The 17541-nt window shown below is 36.9% G+C and overlaps 1 long non-coding RNA gene across 1 annotated transcript in view; it reads right to left on the bottom strand.

The window, feature by feature from the left end:
• LOC134739201 (uncharacterized) overlaps nucleotides 1–17541 on the bottom strand; it is an 80061-nt gene that overhangs the window by 56982 nt on the left and 5538 nt on the right. Inside the window, exon 2 of the long non-coding RNA XR_010125784.1 lies at nucleotides 15141–15272. This is a non-coding gene — a long non-coding RNA (uncharacterized LOC134739201). The remainder of the gene's footprint in view (nucleotides 1–15140; nucleotides 15273–17541) is intronic.

Here is a 17541-nt window from a genome sequence, read left to right as displayed (position 1 = left end):
CCCAGGGGTAGCTTCCACATGAAACCCTCTCCATATTTCCATGAAGACAAAGGCAATAGTAGGGAAGGAGCCAGGGAGGTGCAGTCACAGCTATTACTGCTTTTAACCACTGTCACATGTGTTTGTACAGCCCAGTCCCCAAATACCAGCATCACTAGTTGCAAAGAAACATAAAATTTAAATGAGAATGAATTTCACACTTGAGGCAACAGGCAGCTTTACATTTGGATATGACATTCACAGCTATGTAAAAATACTACTTTGCATACAGATTACTGAATGCTTTGCCTTGGAAACCAATTCATGTTCTGTATGCCAGGACCAAGGGAAAACAGGCAATGCTGACTGGCAGACTCTTTAATTCAAATTCCAGAATTCCAAGAAGAAACGATAATTTCCCCCTAAAGTATGTATTACCAAGAAAGGAAACCAGTAAACCTTTGGGGATAGATTTTCAAGCATGTACAATGAGAAAAATACCCTTTGAAAGACAGAGAAATTATCATTTCCCCAAAATTGCTAGTAAAAATAACTAAAAGAATTCGCATAACCATGCTAAGTAATACAGTATAGTTCACTAAATTAACTGTTTTTAAAAGTTTTTTGAAAATGATATCTGGATACTTTAAAAATTAATTGGCATAATAAAAGTTACTAGTTGTTGAAGATGCACCCTGAGAAGACTTTTTTAATATTGTAACCCTTGTTCTCACAACAATTCATCAACATAAGCATTATTGTTATTCTGATTCAAAAGATGAGGAAAATGAAAGGAAAATAATACATAACTCACCAGAGGTCACATTTGAAATACATTAATGATTTAAATAGTTTTCACTTAAAGAATTTTAATGCATTTAAGCCTCCTTTCACATTTATTATTATTTGTCGTTTTACTGGCTCTGTGAACACATCTCAGAATTATCTAAGAATCAAAACAGACTCCTCTAGATCTTGCTTTTCATCCCCATCTCTCTTTTCTAATACTTCATAATTCTCAAAATTCCTCTATTCTTTATTTAGACATCTATTTCTTATTTATCTTCTTAGTCTCAAACTCTTGCCCAGCTAAATTTCGTGGTTACATTCAATGAGAACAACATACAGATTTCAGATGGGGGAAGACTTCATAACTGACGCAGCTTCTGCTTGGTCCTCCAGTTATCAAACTACATAAGGTTAAGGAGTTACATACGGTTAAGGAGTTAACCTTACATAAGGTTAAGAAGTTAACTAGTCTTTCCTTACGGACATTCCTCTATAGCGAATCTTTTTCTCTGCATGCATATTGTCATCGCTGTCTCATTTAATTGTTAAAGACACTCGAGTTAATGTTTATGTGTATGTGTTTTCATAAAAGAGAATTCAGCGTTAGTAGGAAAGGTAGAGTCTTTCAATACTCATTCTTTTACAGAGTAGATGCATTTTAATTCAGATAACTGAATACCACTTAAACTCTTTGACCTCAAATCTGACATATAATTAATCTTTAATGAGTTATTAATACTCTTTGCAAAGTTTTAAAAGGCCTTGCCAGGGACTAATAAAATTATTAAAATTTGAAAAATTAGCCCTGAGCAGATGAGTGGGATATTTCACTATCTTGTCAGGTGGATAACATACTTGCATGCTAAGCTGCAGGAGTGTGCCACTTTGCAAAGGGTGGCATTTGCAAACATTTGCATGAAACTCTTAAGACCATTTATCATCCAGTGCATAATCTTTTCATGTTTTCAACCAGATTTGTCTTACTTTTAATTTTCAAAAATCTAGAATAGAGGAGTAAAAAATACATAAAATCCAAAATAGTGCAACTATACAACTGCACATTACTCATTATAGAGAACACACAGTTCAAGTTTGATGGCAATAATAATTTAAGAGACTAAATATAACTGGAATTGGCTTCTTTACTATTTCAACAATACTGTAAATATTTAAGTGGGCATCATTGATTTCTGCATAATTTTCCAAGTTTGAACAAGATAATAAATGTAAAAATATTTTGTAAAGAATAAAGTATTAAATAATTTTTAAATAATATGATTATTAAAGATATAAATCAGACTACTGATCATATAGCCTAAATTATAGACATGGTCTTTGAAATGCAAACTTCTGTATACACTATATATGAACATTCCACCACCATCATTTTTCATTCTGCTAAATTTAAGTTAAAATTTAGTAACATACACTTGAAATATACAGTGGATATTTTCAGATTCTATTGTGTAATAAAACATATTTTCCTGGTAATAGCTAACACACATTATCCTTGTGGGAATACATAGGCAATTTCAATGATTTTTCAAGATTTGAAAAATATCAGGTTGAGGTTCCAAGACACACTTATTATGTGGATACACTCACAAACGCAGACATACAGGAAGTCTGAGTTCTTTGCACTGTGCTAAAGTAAGGCGCATTAAGTGGTCTACAGGCTTTTTTTCCTTTCTTCTTCATATGCAGACAGTTGATTAATGATGGCACAAAAACAGTGAGAGCGACAGTATCTTAAAATAGCAGAAGAATTTTTCCCCCCCAGTTTTTCTGGCCTGTCATTTTTGTAATAGAAAAAAAGCAAATACAGTATCTCAGACTGAGCATCACTATTGTCTCTGAAGCCAACAGGCAGTTATTTATTCCAACTTGGAAATAACTACTATTATCAATCAGGCATTTAAAATTGAGCCACTTCAAACTGTTTGAAAATTGATTAAATACACATATTTCATCAGATTTTCCCTTCATATTCGATCTCCCTCTGGGCCCAGGAGATGGAAATTATTCGTAATAGAGTCACAGACACTTTCCTTCAATATATTTCTAGAAAATGAACTACATAAGAAAGCTATAAATATATTATAGTTATGTAATTCTGTGTCACCAGTTGTAAGACACTCCCTAATTTCAGAGATGTTAAAATGTCAAAGAATTATAACAAAGAATGCATAATATAAATATGCTATATGTGTGTAAGTAAAAGTGTGTGTGAGGGAGAGGTGGAGAGAGAGGTTGAGAGGGAGAAAGATAAATTAAGACTTGACAATAGAAAAAAAACTCAATGAGTTCAAACAGTTACTTTCAGAAGTATCTATCAGTACAATTATTTAAATATTCTTTGCAAGTTTTATGTGAAAGCAAATTTCCAGGTATTTGATTTCATTTTGATTGTTTTTTATCTTTTGAGACAGTCTCTCTCTCATCAGGCTAGAGTGCAGTGATGTGATTCCAGCTCACGGCAACCTCCGACTCCCTGGTTCAAGTGATTCTCCTGCCTCAGCCTCCCAAGTAGCTGAGAATACAGGCACACACAAACACACCCAGCTAATTTTTGTATTTTTAGTAGAGGTGGGGTTTCACCATGTTGGCCAGGATGGTCTTGATCTCCCGACCTCATTATCCGCCTGCCTCGGCCTCCCAAAGTGCTGGGATTATAGGCATGAGCCACCGCACCCGGCCCTCATTTCAATATTAATAACTCTCATGGATTAGAATCCTTCCTACCATAATTACATTGCACCTGACCTAAAATGTGAGAGATTGAGATGGAATAAGATTCATCAATAGGCAAATGACACAGGTTGATGCCCAGGAGAGATAATGTATTTTGCAGAGTCAAAGAAGACTTTATAAACATTCCATTGATAGAGAAAAAAAATTGATTAGCCATTTTGCTTGCTTCAATATAAAACTTGAAAAATTTTTCCTTACTTTCAATTTGTTTCTTACCACCAACATACATTCCAATCTCTTTCCACTGAATGTGTTTTCTATTTTTTCCCGAAATTACCAAGTTCTAAATCTAAATTCCTTCATGAGTCCTCCATTTTTTTCTTTCTTTAAGCAGCAGGTGAGAGAGTGATTATCTTCTCTTCTTGAAAGCCATCCTTCTCAGGAATTTTATATCTGAGTTCTCTTTTCTTTTCCACCTTTCTAAAGCAGGAATCACAAATACAAGTCCCTAAGGACCAAGCAGGCGACACACAAGAGTAAGTAGGTGAAGTCTCAGCAGGCGAAACACGAGGGAGTGGTAGGGACCATGACCAACCAGAAAGCACCTGCCCCACCTAAAGAAGTAAGAGTTCATTCAATGTGGCCATTTGTTCCCACACAGGAACACGGATCCAGTGTTCCTACGTTTTCTGGTCTTTTTAAATATCCAATCACCTATTTTAAAATGAATTTGCCTGTCATTCAAAACACATCTGCAAGTCAAATTTAGTTTTAAGGCTGAGAGATGGTAAGTAAATCTTGGTTTCATTCACTGGTCTTTCTTCCTATATATCCCCCTAAATGTAGGGAATTTATTGAGTTCCTGCTCACGTGCTCTTGGCTTTCCCTTTTAGAGTTTTCTACTTAGTCATCTCACAAACCTGTATCTATTACAAAGCTTCCATGTCTACAATCCTAGTTTTAATCTTTCTTTGGAGTTCTTTGGAACTGATTTTCCAATATATTATTGTTCATGAATGTTCTGCTCAGCGTAACTCAAATGATGCTACCAAATAACTTTTAATTTTGGTTTATAGCATCACCCTGTTTCTTGTACAGCTTAAAATGCCAGTCGCCTTTATCTTCTACATCTAGTCACTAAAACCTGTTCAAAACATGTGTGCATATGTGTACACTGTTTTGAGAGGTAGCATTGCACAGTGTTTAAGATCAGTTATGGGAATCAAACCATGTGTGTTCCAATCCTAATTTCCTCACTAACCATGGGGCCTTGAGTAAGTTAGTTTATCTCTCCGTGCTTCACTTCACTTACTTGACCTGGAAATTGGGATAATGACAGTACATGCCTCATAAGATCATGAGGATAAAACTAGTATTGACTAGATAGTAGGATACAGAATGGATGTTTTTTGTTGCCCCAGATTTCCAAAAGAAACCTAAAATCAATGTGTGCCAGACAATTTATTCAGGTCTCACTAAGGACTGTTAGTCTAGTTTTGTGATTCTTAGCTTTTCAGCCACTTTGAAGGTATACAAAAATGCTATGGATTAATTTTAAAAGATTGGTAGGGATTTCATTAAGGAGAGAGTTTCTTATTAGCCTATAACGTAGTGTGTAATACTATGTGCCGAATGCCCTTCAAAGAGTACAACATATATGAAGCTATTTAATTCTCATAAAAATCTCCTGAGAAGTCCTTTATTAGTTCCGTTTTAGAGATGAGGAAACTAAGGCAAGTTAAGTACCTATCTAATTTAATAGAGAGCCTAAGTGAAGAAGCCGGGAGAATAGGGCAGGTGATCTGACTCCCAGTTGCAGATTTTCATTACCATGCTGGACAGCACCTTTGGAGTTGTCAGAGGACTGCTGATTTCTTTTTCCCCTCTCCATGCAGTACTTTCCTCTTGCCTTCAACCAAAGGAGAAGGCTTTGAGAGAATCACTCTAAGAGCTTAATATGAGCCTCCTGGAAACTAGAAGATTCATGAGCTGGTATCTGACCTGCTTCTGAAGATAAGAGACTACAGAATGACACTTCAACAACCTGCGAAGTACAACAGCACATTTCCTACAGGTTGGATAGCGGCCCCATAGAAGTTATCCTTGAAGAGGATGCTCCTAGAAAGGGGTGGAGGACAAGAGCCAGATGAGGCCAGAGTGAAGAAGTCCACCATTTCTTTCTTCCCCACTTTTGAGCTTGTGATAGGCCTGGCTAGCCAAGGGAACAAGCTTTACATTTGATTAGAAATTGAAGTTTTGATATTTTTAATTGAATTATACAACAAAAATTGAGTGACTAGAAAAGTTTTGTGAGTTTTCTGGAACTTTATCCACAACCAGAGAAGCATACATCAACAGAGATGCTGAACAGAGCAGAGATACAATGACGTGCTGCACAATATGACTGAGTTCATATTCATTTATCCCACAAAAATACTTAGATCCTTCTCATTACTTCCAAATCAAAAACAAAGCCTAAATCTCTTAATGTGTCATCCAGAGCTTTTCATCATTTGACCCTTATTCTAGGCCTTTTATTTTCATTTCCCATCACATACAAACCACTCCATTTATATCTTATATGTGCATATTTTTTCACACCATTAGCCCATTGTTCATGCTAGTACCTCTACCTGGGATGAACTCTATACCAGCCCACTCTCGTAATTTTTACCCATCCTTTAGGGTTTGGATAATATCCTGCCTCTTGAAGAAAGTGTCAGGCCTCTGAGCCCCAGCCTGCACGTATACACCCAGATGGCCTGAAGCAACTGAAGAATCACAGAAGAAGTGAAAATAGCCGGTTCCTGCCTTAACTGATGACATTCCACCATTGTGATTTGTTCCTGCCCCACCTTAACTGATTGATTACCTTTGTGAAACTCCTTCTCCTGGACAGTAAGTCTCAGAAGCTCCCCCACCGAGCACCTTGTGACCCCCGCCCCTGCCCGCAAGAGAAAAACCCCCTTTGACTGTAATTTTCCACTACCCACCCAAATCCTGTAAAACTGCCCCACCCCTATCATCCTTGCTGGCTCTCTTTTTGGCCTCAGCCCACCTGCACCCAGGTGATTAAAAAGCTTTATTGCGGCCGGGCGCGGTGGCTCATGCCTGTAATCCCAGCACTTTGGGAGACTGAGGTGGGTGGATCACGAGGTCAGGAGACCGAGACCATCCTGGCTAACACTGTGAAAACCTGTCTCTAATAAAAATACAAAAAATTAGCCGGGCATGGTCGCGGGTGCCTGTAGTCCCAGGTACTCGGGAGGCTGAGGCAGGAGAGTGGAGTAAACCTGGGAGGTGCAGCTTGCAGTAAGCCGAGATCACACCACTGCACTCCAACCTGGGTGAAAGAGCAAGACTCCATCTCAAAAAAAATAAATAAAATAAAAATAAAATAAAAACAAGCTTTATTGCTCACACAAAGCCTGTTGGTGGTCTCTTCACATGGACGCACGTGACAGAAAGCCTTTAGGTGTTCCCTCTGGTAGGATTAATAACAGTCTGCTATCAAACATCTATTATTTCAATATCTTTTAAAATATAATTAAAATAAGTGATTTACACATCTTCTTTCATTAAATTGTGCACAAATTCCTTGAGGGCAAGATGTTGTCTTACCTTTTTTAGTATTTCATATAGTGGTGGTCTCCAACCTTTTTGGCACCAGGGACCAGTTTTATGGAAGATAATTTTTCCATGGTCTGGGCCGGGGTTGGGTGGATGGTTTTGGGAAGATTTAAGCATGTTACATTTATTGTGCACTTTATTTCTATTGTTATTACATTGTAATATATAATGAAATAATTACACAACTCACCATAATGTAGAATTAGTGGGAGCCCTGAGCTTGTTTCCTGCAACTAGATGGTCCCATCTGGGAGTGATGGGAGACAGTGACAGATCATTGGGCATTAGATTCTCATAAGGAGCATGCAACCTAGATCCCTCACATGTGCAGTTCTGCAATAGGATTCATGCTCCTTTGAGAATCTAATGCCACTATTGATCTGACAGGAGGTGGCACTCAGGCAGTAATGTAGGCAATGGGGAGTAGCTGTAAATACAGACGAAGCTCCACTCACTTGCCCAACATTTACCTCCTGCTGTGTAGGCCTGTTTCTAACAGGTCACAGACCAGTACCAATCTGTGGCCCAGGGGTTGAGGACCCCTCCCCCATATATACTTAATAAATAATAGGTACATAAAAGACTCAAGAGATAGTAACAAAATTAAAACTTAATGGTTATTATGACCTGAGACCTTTCTCACCTTCAATGTACTCTGAAAACTTCTCAGGAATATTGACACCATATGGACCTTTTTAGGGTGTTTGCTTGCAAAAGACACAATGATATTTAAACATAGTGGCATTAAAAAAAGAAACACATTAGAGAGAAAAGAGTTCTATATGTCAGACTGGTCCTTATATTTGAATATTAAGAAATTATAGTACTAGAATGAATAGATGCCAAACAAGTAAATATAAATCATAAGTAGATACAATTGAATCATAAGTAGATAAAAAATTGCAGAACACAGTGGACTGTGAGTCCAACTAATAACACACAAAGGGTCTGTGTCTATGTCTACATAAAAGGTATGTGTATGGGAGGGTAACTTCTGGATGACTTGCCTTGTAGAAATAAGAATTTATTTTGCACTTTGCCAGATATTCAATTCAGGACTCTGGAAGCAAGCAGGAAGAGTAATCGCAGATTACTGTAGGCAGCTAGCCAGCTATATTTACCCCAACACACAAAGAGGCTTTTAAACACAGTCAAGATTGGGTAGCCCTCTAAAAACGAAAAAAGAGTGAGACAACTCAGCATCTGCAGAATGTAGAGAAAATTTGTTAGGTCATTAGGTTAGGTGAAGAACTAGATATATAATCAACTTCTGTTTTTTTTCTTTTTTTTGAGATGGAGTCTCGCTCTGTTGTCCAGGCTGAAGTGCAGTGGCATGATCTCGGCTCACTGCAACCTCTGCCTCCTGGGTTCAACCAATTCTTGTGCCTCAGCCTCTGGAGTATCTGGGATTACAGGCGCCTGCCACAACGCCTGCCTAATTTTTGATATTTTCAGTGGAGACAGGGTTTTACCATGTTGGCCAGGGTGGTCTCAAACTCCTGACCTCAGGTAATTCACCTGCCTCTCGGCCTCCCAAAGTGCTGAGATTACAGGGGTAAGCCACCGCGCCTGGCCCTATAATTAACTTCTGATATACAGCATCTGTTATCAGGCTTGGTCCAGTGGAACAGGTAGGGACATTGGCTGATATCAAGTTCCCACCAGGAAATGCGGTGTACCAGGCAACTTAGGCTGTAGAAATAGGTTGGATATGCTATATGAGGACCAAACAAACAAACAAACCAAACAAAACAAAAACAACATCCCTCCAACATTAAATTGAGTATGGGCTATTGACATTTCAACAATGTTTTCGGCTATGTCAGCAACGATCTTTGCAATCTGCAAAGGTGGGGCCAAAAATAAAACAACCTTAAGGAAATTTCTTGACTGCTTAGGTTTTTTTCTATGGAATCTTAAATTCCTTTATTTTCTTTCAATTTTATAAACAGGCAGCTACAAAATTAATATTAGAAAGCACTGTCTCATTTGATAGATACATAATATTGGTATGTACTTTACTGATTATCTAGTCCTCAATTATTAATTACATTACTTCAGACAAATTACTTAATTCTTCCTATATACAGCCTCCTCGTTCATGAAATGGGGGTGATAATAGTACCAAATTCAGATGGTTGTTTAAGTGAGCATACTGATGGAAAACACAAAACACAGTGTGTAATACAGAGTAGATACTCAACATGAGCTTTGAGTAATATATCACTATACAGCATGTCTATATTTACTACATGTTATTCTCTATATATTGAATTATATATTATATATATTATTATATAGTTGAACTCTTTCCTTTTATATACAGACACTAAAAGCCAGAGATATTTGTTCACTTTTCTTTTTTTTTTTTTTTTGAGATGGAGTCTCACTCTGTCGCCCAGGCTGGAGTGCAATGGCACAATCTCAGCTCACTGCAACCTCTGCCTCCTGGGTTCAAGCGATTCTCCTGCCTCAGCCTCCTGAGTAGCTGGGATTACAGGTATGTGCCACCATGCCAGGCTAATTTTTGTATTTTCAGTAGAGATGGGGTTTCACCATGTTGGCCAGGCTGGTCTTGAACTCCTGACCTCAAGTGATCCACCTGCCTCTGCCTCCCAAAGTTCTGGGATTACAGGTGTGAGCCACTGCGCCCAGCCAACATTTGTTCACTTTTCTAAGGTAACTGTGTTGTATTTAAAAGGAATGATTGCATACGTTGAAAGTGAGTATAGAAGGAAATAATCTGGACTCTTGAGATGAAGCTAAGGAATCATCATTGTCTGATGTTAGTCTTCTAATCCATTGAAAAATCTTCTCATGAAAAGTGTTTTCAGAAATGGAGTAGAGACCAATAGAGCTGTGGTGCTACAGCTTTCTTGATTTCCTCTTGCTATCTTAAAAGACTGAGTAATTCAATCCAGTTTAACAAGTATTGGTTACTGGGTACTTTTCAGTATCATAAACGCTGTGTTTTGCAAGTTTTTTTTTTTCTCAGTAAATTATTTCGATGGAATTTTAAGTTGTCAAAAATGTTATTTAATTGAATCTAGCAAATCTTTATTGAGTACCCCTTGTATGTTGAAAAGTGGGGTGTACAAAAATTAATGATAAGCAGTCTTAATAGCAGGCAACTAATTATAATACAATAGGATTGGTGCTGCTATGGAAGGAAGGGCTCTAGTATTTTTTTTACATATGCTGGAAAATAAAAATGCTTGAGGAATAAATGCTTGAGGGAATAAAAATGGAAGAAGAAAACATGTATTACAGGAAAGAGCAATGAACAATGGCACCATGTTTTAACTGTACATGATGTTGGGGGAATGACTAAAATATGTAGGGTATACATAAGCATGGTCAAAAGCTGGCTAGAGACAGGTTGATGATGGGTCTTTAGTGCTACAGACTTCATTATGAACAGTATCAGTAGCTCAGTGAGGTTTATAAAGTAATGACATGATTAACTTTGTTTTTAATGATCTATTTGAGACACTGGAAGGTGATCCATTAGAAAAAAGAACAATTCTTGGCCCCCCTTTAGCAGGTATGTACTAAAAATGACAGCTAATTTGAATATTAACTTTTCGAAAATACAGATAGGAAGACAAATCTTCTAAAGACCAAATCAACCGCTACTCAACTTAATGGCTTTATATCAGCTGCACCATGACCCCCTCTCATTCTCTTGGACGATGGGGGAGATGAACGCATTGGTAATGAAATACCCATCTGTCCTCAACCACATCCCTATTTTAAAACTGAATTTGCACAATAGCTTTTTGAAAGGCCTGTCACTGCTGCACTGTCGCCTCTGTCGCACTTCTCTGTGGGAGCTGACATTTTGCTGGTACTTCATCAGGCTGGACTGCCTGCTGAGAGCCAGATTGGTAAGGGAAATGCATCTCACTGTGGGAAAGGATAGGAGATGTATTATTTAAATACAACTTATTTTACAGCAACTTAAAAAATCAAAATCTGATATACAATTGTTTCAGAGAGGAGGAAGTACCTTGTTGTACCTTAGTTCTTTGTATTTGGTAATATTTAAGATTTTAATTGCTTTTCTAATTTTTAAAACTTGTTTGTTGTTTTGCCTTGCTTTACACATACTCTTTTACTTCTACCTTGGATAACTGGTAACTGTCTTTTCTTTTTCTTCTTCTTCTTTTTTTTTTTTTTTTAAACAAAAGTGTGTCATTAAGGAAATACCAGCCCTCGTTCATGCTGGGTGTGGTAGAGGAAGTTGGAAAACAGCTTAGAGGTTGTTAAAGGACTCTCTATATTGAGTCAAAACCCCAGCTATATGAATTCTAGAGTAAAAGACTGAGGAGACTGTGTTTACACATAAAGCAACTCAATACCTTCTTTTGTCTGTTTTCTGAATCTTGAATCCATTTAGCCAAACAATTGATTTTTGTCTTAAAAATAAAATAGCCTATCTAAATAGCAACTTTTTGTTGGTTGGAACTATTTGTTGGTTAATTCAACCAAAAAGGTCAATCGGGTTATCTGCTTAGAAACAGCAAAATAAAACTGATATCTGAAAAGTAATAATTTCTTCATATCAATAGAGAAAGTAAAAGTTAAGAAATTGTTTGATGTGTTCAGAATACAAATATTTGCCAGCCAGTGGTATGCTGGAGCCGTAACTACCAGCTCAGGACAGCCAACTGCTACATTTGCAGGAGTTTTGCAAGCCATTTGAAATCACACTGATTGCTTGAAATCACCACCATAGGAGTATCATACCTTGGAAATCGGCAAACACTAAAACCCAGTGCTTTTATCTTTCACAGAGCCTGTTAAACATTTGCCAGCTTAGCACTGAGGAAGGCTTACACCTGTGTTCATTATGGTTTTTACGAAGTTTGATCAAATAATATTTGAAGCATGGATGTATTTGGAATTAGTATCTCCCTTCCCATGTCTTTTCTCCATTCTAATTTTCTCTCCTTTAATAGTGAAGGGGCCTGTTTTGTAAGTGCTCCTGAAAAATAAAAGTAATCGCTAAATGACTAAGGAATAGAAAATGAGGTTTCTGAAGAAAGGGAAATAAAATATTCGGAGGAAATGTTACTATGTTCTTTTAGGTGTTTATTTTTCAAGAGTTTTGGTAGTGCTGATGAGCTATGGTTAATATTCACAATAGGAGAAAAAGGAGAAAATGGTCTTAAAATAGCAATAAGTTAAATACGACTGAAGGAAAAAAATATCTTCACTATTACGGGAACAGTTTAGGCCAACAGAGAACACTTTAAGAATAGATAACTATTTTTCTTGGGTATTTAGTCAACAATTGGTCTAAAGATGATGCCATTTTTTTTCTGATTGCTAAGGAAAAAGTAGTAAACTAGTAAATATGAAAAAGACAGAAATGTATAAAGGAGAAAAATATTCACCCATAGTCCCACCATCTAGAGATGGCCACTGTTTAAAAACTGCTGTCCTTTCTTCTACAATTTCCCATATACATACATAGCTACATGTTCTTACAAATTTGAATCATTCTCTACATATAGCTTTTAACATCAACTCAATGTCAATTTTTCTGACGTGACATATTCTTCTAAAACATGAAACTTAATGGCCTCAGAAGAGTCCAGTGATATGTTATATAATTTGCTCAATCATTCTCCTTCTAGTGGGTATTTAGGTTGTTTCTACTTTAAGCTTTTTTTGTTGTTATAAATAATGCTGGGATAAAGAAAAGGCTGGGAGCCCTTCTCTGATTATTTGCTAAAAGGCCTGACATATAAGATTTAACTGCCCTTCACAGAGATGATACATTCTTATCAAGGGTGTGAGAGTGCCTGTGATTCCACCCGCATGGCTATGCCACACCATACACATACTGTTTAGGAAGCAAAAACAAAAAACAGCAACAAAATCCAATCTACCATAATCCAGAGGATTTTTTAAATACAGTGAAATAAAAGATTTAAAAAGATTTTCCCCAAGTATTTGTATTTATAACTTCCGAACAACAGGATTTATTAAAAAGCCAATATATTTAAACGTAGCTTTTTGGTCTTTCCTGCCTCTAAAATATATTACTTATATAGCCTATGTGTATTTTTACAGTTCATTATGCAGAGTAACTAGGTTTTAAAATTCTGTGAGCACCATAACAGGATATTTAGAGAAATGTTGTATGCTTTTCTTCAAATACACACCACTTTTAAAATGCCACACACATTTTTTGTGAGGTACGCGTGAAGCATTTTTAATGAATTCTATCGTTTGGCTCCATTCATGTTCCTAAATATCTTATTATGGTGATTATATAATTTGTGTTTGTGTCTGTGTGTGTAAAATCAGATAATAGCATGTAATACTAAAATTGGACTGGACTAGGAGTCAGGGAATATTTTTGCATATTGAATTCAATACATGTATCATTATCAAGTTGCCAATAAAATGTAAATTGTATTACTTATCACTAACAAATCTCTCAAGACTATCATGAAATGTTTTTCTGGGATTTGAAGTCATAAAAGGAAAGAACTGTAACATAACTATGAAAATTAATATTTTAAAGAATGAGGAGTTTATCTTTTTCACTTGTTTTTAAATGGTCTATTTATATCACTTGACAACTGGAACAGTGTAAACTTTATCACTATCTGCTTAATAATTATTCCATTAAAGTTGAGTTAGACAAGAGAAAATGTCACTTCACTGTGGAAATAGCAAGTAACTACCTTTTGAATATGTAAATTCTTACCTTTAAGCGGTTTTTTTTTTTTTTTTTTTGAAGCAAACAAGTAGGTTAGGGATAGCCAACTGCTTCTCCAGTAAACTAGTCTACTGTTTGTAATGCTTGTCAAAAGTGCCACAATAACGGTTCTAAAATAAAGTATCTTGCTATATACAGAAAGTCATCAAAGATCTAGTCCTATAACTTTTGCCTGAGGGTTCTCCTTAGGGGCAGCAATATTTCCTAAAGTGATCATATGATTAGCTCAGTGCTAAATACTATCTGCTTACATTTTATATATGATGTTTCTTATTTTATATATTTGTTGGTTAATGGAAAGCCCTAAGCACTGAAAGCTAATTCAAATCACTGTTCACACTTCATAAAATGATGATCACAAATGTTTGCTAATCTTTATCAGACAAATAAATGGTAATGTAAAAAAAAAAGCATAATTACTATCCAGCCCATACTTTCCTCACATTCTCAAGTCACTGTGTTTCATTGTCAACAGAGTAGAGAAGGTGATACAGGCAGGGTTAGCACAACTTACAAAGAATCACAACCAGAAAAGGGCACAGCAGGATAGTAGTTCTACTGGCTCCTTGAAACTAGTTCGATGTAGCTAATCACTTTTTATCACTCTCTAATCTGCTCCTGTCTGACAAGAATGATAACTCTAGTCTAGTAGGTTCTTAAAGTGCCTTTCAGTATAAATTTGAATAGCATACTATGGTAGATTGCTTCCAAAAATGGCTGCAACCATATCTCTCAACTTGCAGGTCTTTTGCAATGAGCTTCTGCTACTCTTCTCTTCAGTAGGTAGAATCTCTTTCTCCTTCCCCTGAACTTGGCTTGCCCCATGACTTGCTTTAACCAATAGAATGTGGTGAAAGTGACAATGTGTGTCTTCTGAGGCAAGGCTCTTCCACCTCACATAGCTTTTACTCACACACTTTTGGAATGCTCCTTCTTTATTGTCTTAAAACTGTCACACTATGGGAAAGTCCAAGTTAACCTTGTGGAAATGTTTTGTAGAGGAAAGGGCAAGTTCCCTGGTTGAGCAGCCCAGCCATGCCCAGTCTGTTCTCAAATATCTACCAGCCAAAGCAGTCACATGAGTGACCCCAGGGGACACCAGCAGTATAATCGCCTCATCAAACCATAGAATTAAGGGAAATATTAAATCATTGTTTTAAGCCACAAAGTATTGGGGTAGTTTGTTACACAACAATAAATGGTGGGAACATGCATCCTAACATAGCAATATGTTGTATAGCAGGAAAAAAAAGCATTTTTAACGTTAACAGTTTTATTAACTTGGTTGGTTATTTCGTCTAGGTTTATGACTTACATATGGTAGAGGATTTTCTTGTGTAATCAGGAGTGCAGTCACAATTTCCAGTTTTTTTGTTGCACTGACCTCCATTTTCACAGGGTGCAGAGGAGAACCAGCCCTCTGGTCCCCAGAGGCCATCTGGGCAGACTTATAAAATAAAAAGAGAGAGAGAGAAAGAAACGTAGACTTGTAAGAAGTCTCAAAATAGTCCAAGATTTCTACTGTTGCCTAACCAAGTTGGAAAAGTGTGTGTGTGTGTGTGTGTGTGTGTGTGTGTGTGTGAGACAGAGCTGCAAAGAAAGAAATATCCTAGTAGCCTCCAAGGATTTATAACACTTCTAAAAGTATTCCCTGAAGAAATCAACATGATGCTATATCTTGTCACTTTGAAAACACAGATACAGAGGTTGGCTTTTTGCTGAAAATGTGGTTTTTCAGACAGTAACAATGGAAGCAATTTTGATATATATCTTTAGCAGCAGTTGTACAGAACAAAACCTGAAAATGAGATGTAATTTGTAAAGGAAGCTCAGGAGGCGTGGCACTCAGGAAGTTGCCCTCAAATGGTTGCCTAAATCCTGTTATCTGAGACTTTGCTTCTTTTGTGAGCTAAACTAATCACATCAGAGGTTTATGAACTGTGTACTTTATAGAGTGTACAATGCATAAGGTAGGAGAAGAGAAAGAGTGATCTGCTTTGTTGACTGTTCTTTGAACTAGCAAAGGAAGGTGATGCTGCAGGGACCACTGAGGGCTCAGTGAGAGGTTTCAGTGTGTGTTCTTCCATATAAACCACTGGAATTAGAAACCCGGTGGAAAGCATTTTTTTAACCCAAGGAAAGAGGTGGAACTTTCTTAAAAGTATAACACTTATGAAAAGTTACATCAAATAAAGTTGGGCGGTGAAGTATCTTCTTGTCCTGGTAGTGTCTCTGAATAATAGAATTATAATATTTTTCTGGGATATTCATACCCGATCTGTTGATTACTAACTCTGTTAAGTACTTTATGTAAATTAGCTCATATTTCCAAAAGAGAACCCTATGGCATAAGCAAATTTATTTCCATTTTATATGAGAAACAGAGGCTCCCACAAGTTAAGTGACTTACTCTATATCACAAAGCTTGAACCCAGATCTTCTGGCCTCTGAAACTGGTGCTCTCAGCCACTACACCCAAATTTACTCTACAATACTAGGTACTCAGCATCTTTCAGGCCAATTAATCTGCTCTTAAAGATTCACCGGGTCCAAAATTCGAAGTTCATCTGATGTGGAACTCTTCTAAAAAAAATCTGTCTTTCTTATCATGATCCAGGGGTTGTATAGTGTCAAGGGGCCAGCTGGACCAGAGTCCTCTACATTCTGAGGTCTGCCTGTAATGGGTGTGCAAAATACTCTAGGCTACAAACTAATCTAAACAAGGCAAAGACACCGGCTGCTTTACTTTTTTTTTTTCTTTCTTTCTTTTTTTTTTTTTTTTTTGCTGTTTCACAGGTTAGTTGTAGAAACCAGCTCTTCTGTTCTTAGAAGTCATTGCTGATAAGCTAAATAAGGCCTGGTGCTGATTGCGGAAAATACTGTTCATTAGTGCCATTGAAACAATTTCCAGTCTTTAATTAACTATTCATCTGCAATCTAGACACAGGTCTGGAGTTAAGATTTTTAAAGATATGTCTGTCTCTAGGAGCACTTGGGCTACTTCACTCTTTTAAAAAAGAGAAAGAAAAACAACAGGCCTGATTTTCATCATGAACAACTCTTGGAGAGCTCTTTTTGCCTTGATTTCAACTGCCAATCACAGCAACCCCATTCACCTGCTGCAGTCTGATTCATAATTTCATTTTGTGGTTAGACAAAAATATCAGAATTGGACAAAGTTATCTGATTGAAAAATAATATGTTTTCCAGAGATTATAGTGACCTCTCTATTTTGCTGATTTACATATACTTTCAACTCATTTTCCTTCACAGTGGGAATCTCAGAAGCATTTTCCAATAAAGTATATTCAGCAGCTGCTTTAAGAAAATGTTATCAGAATAAATTAAGTTTACCCAGGTTTGTTATATGGCATTGTCTCCTCATACATTGACTTCCAGGGCATGACTTCTCCAGGAGGAAAATGAATAAGGGGCTGACTCTGGGCTTAAAAATCATTTGAAGCAGGAAGATGTTTAGAAATTGGCATGGGACCTACTCTCATACCACATTAAACCTGTTAGTGTAATGTTAGGCTTCTATTTCCCCAACTTCCTTTCCCCAATGTCTAGAAAGTCACAATCCGGCTACCTAAGTAACCTCTGTCCATGAAATCTAGATGGACATCACTGCTCACCATCTCCAGTTCTATAACCGCTAGACAACCTGGAACAGAGAAACTCCCCTGTCCATCCAGCTCCAGAAAAGCCCTGCAGAC

This window comes from Pongo pygmaeus, chromosome 2, assembly GCF_028885625.2.
Source record: "Pongo pygmaeus isolate AG05252 chromosome 2, NHGRI_mPonPyg2-v2.0_pri, whole genome shotgun sequence".
NCBI classification, from domain to species: Eukaryota; Metazoa; Chordata; class Mammalia; order Primates; family Hominidae; genus Pongo; species Pongo pygmaeus.
Note: the sequence above shows the minus strand (reverse complement) of the source record. Positions and strands in the feature narration are given on the sequence as shown.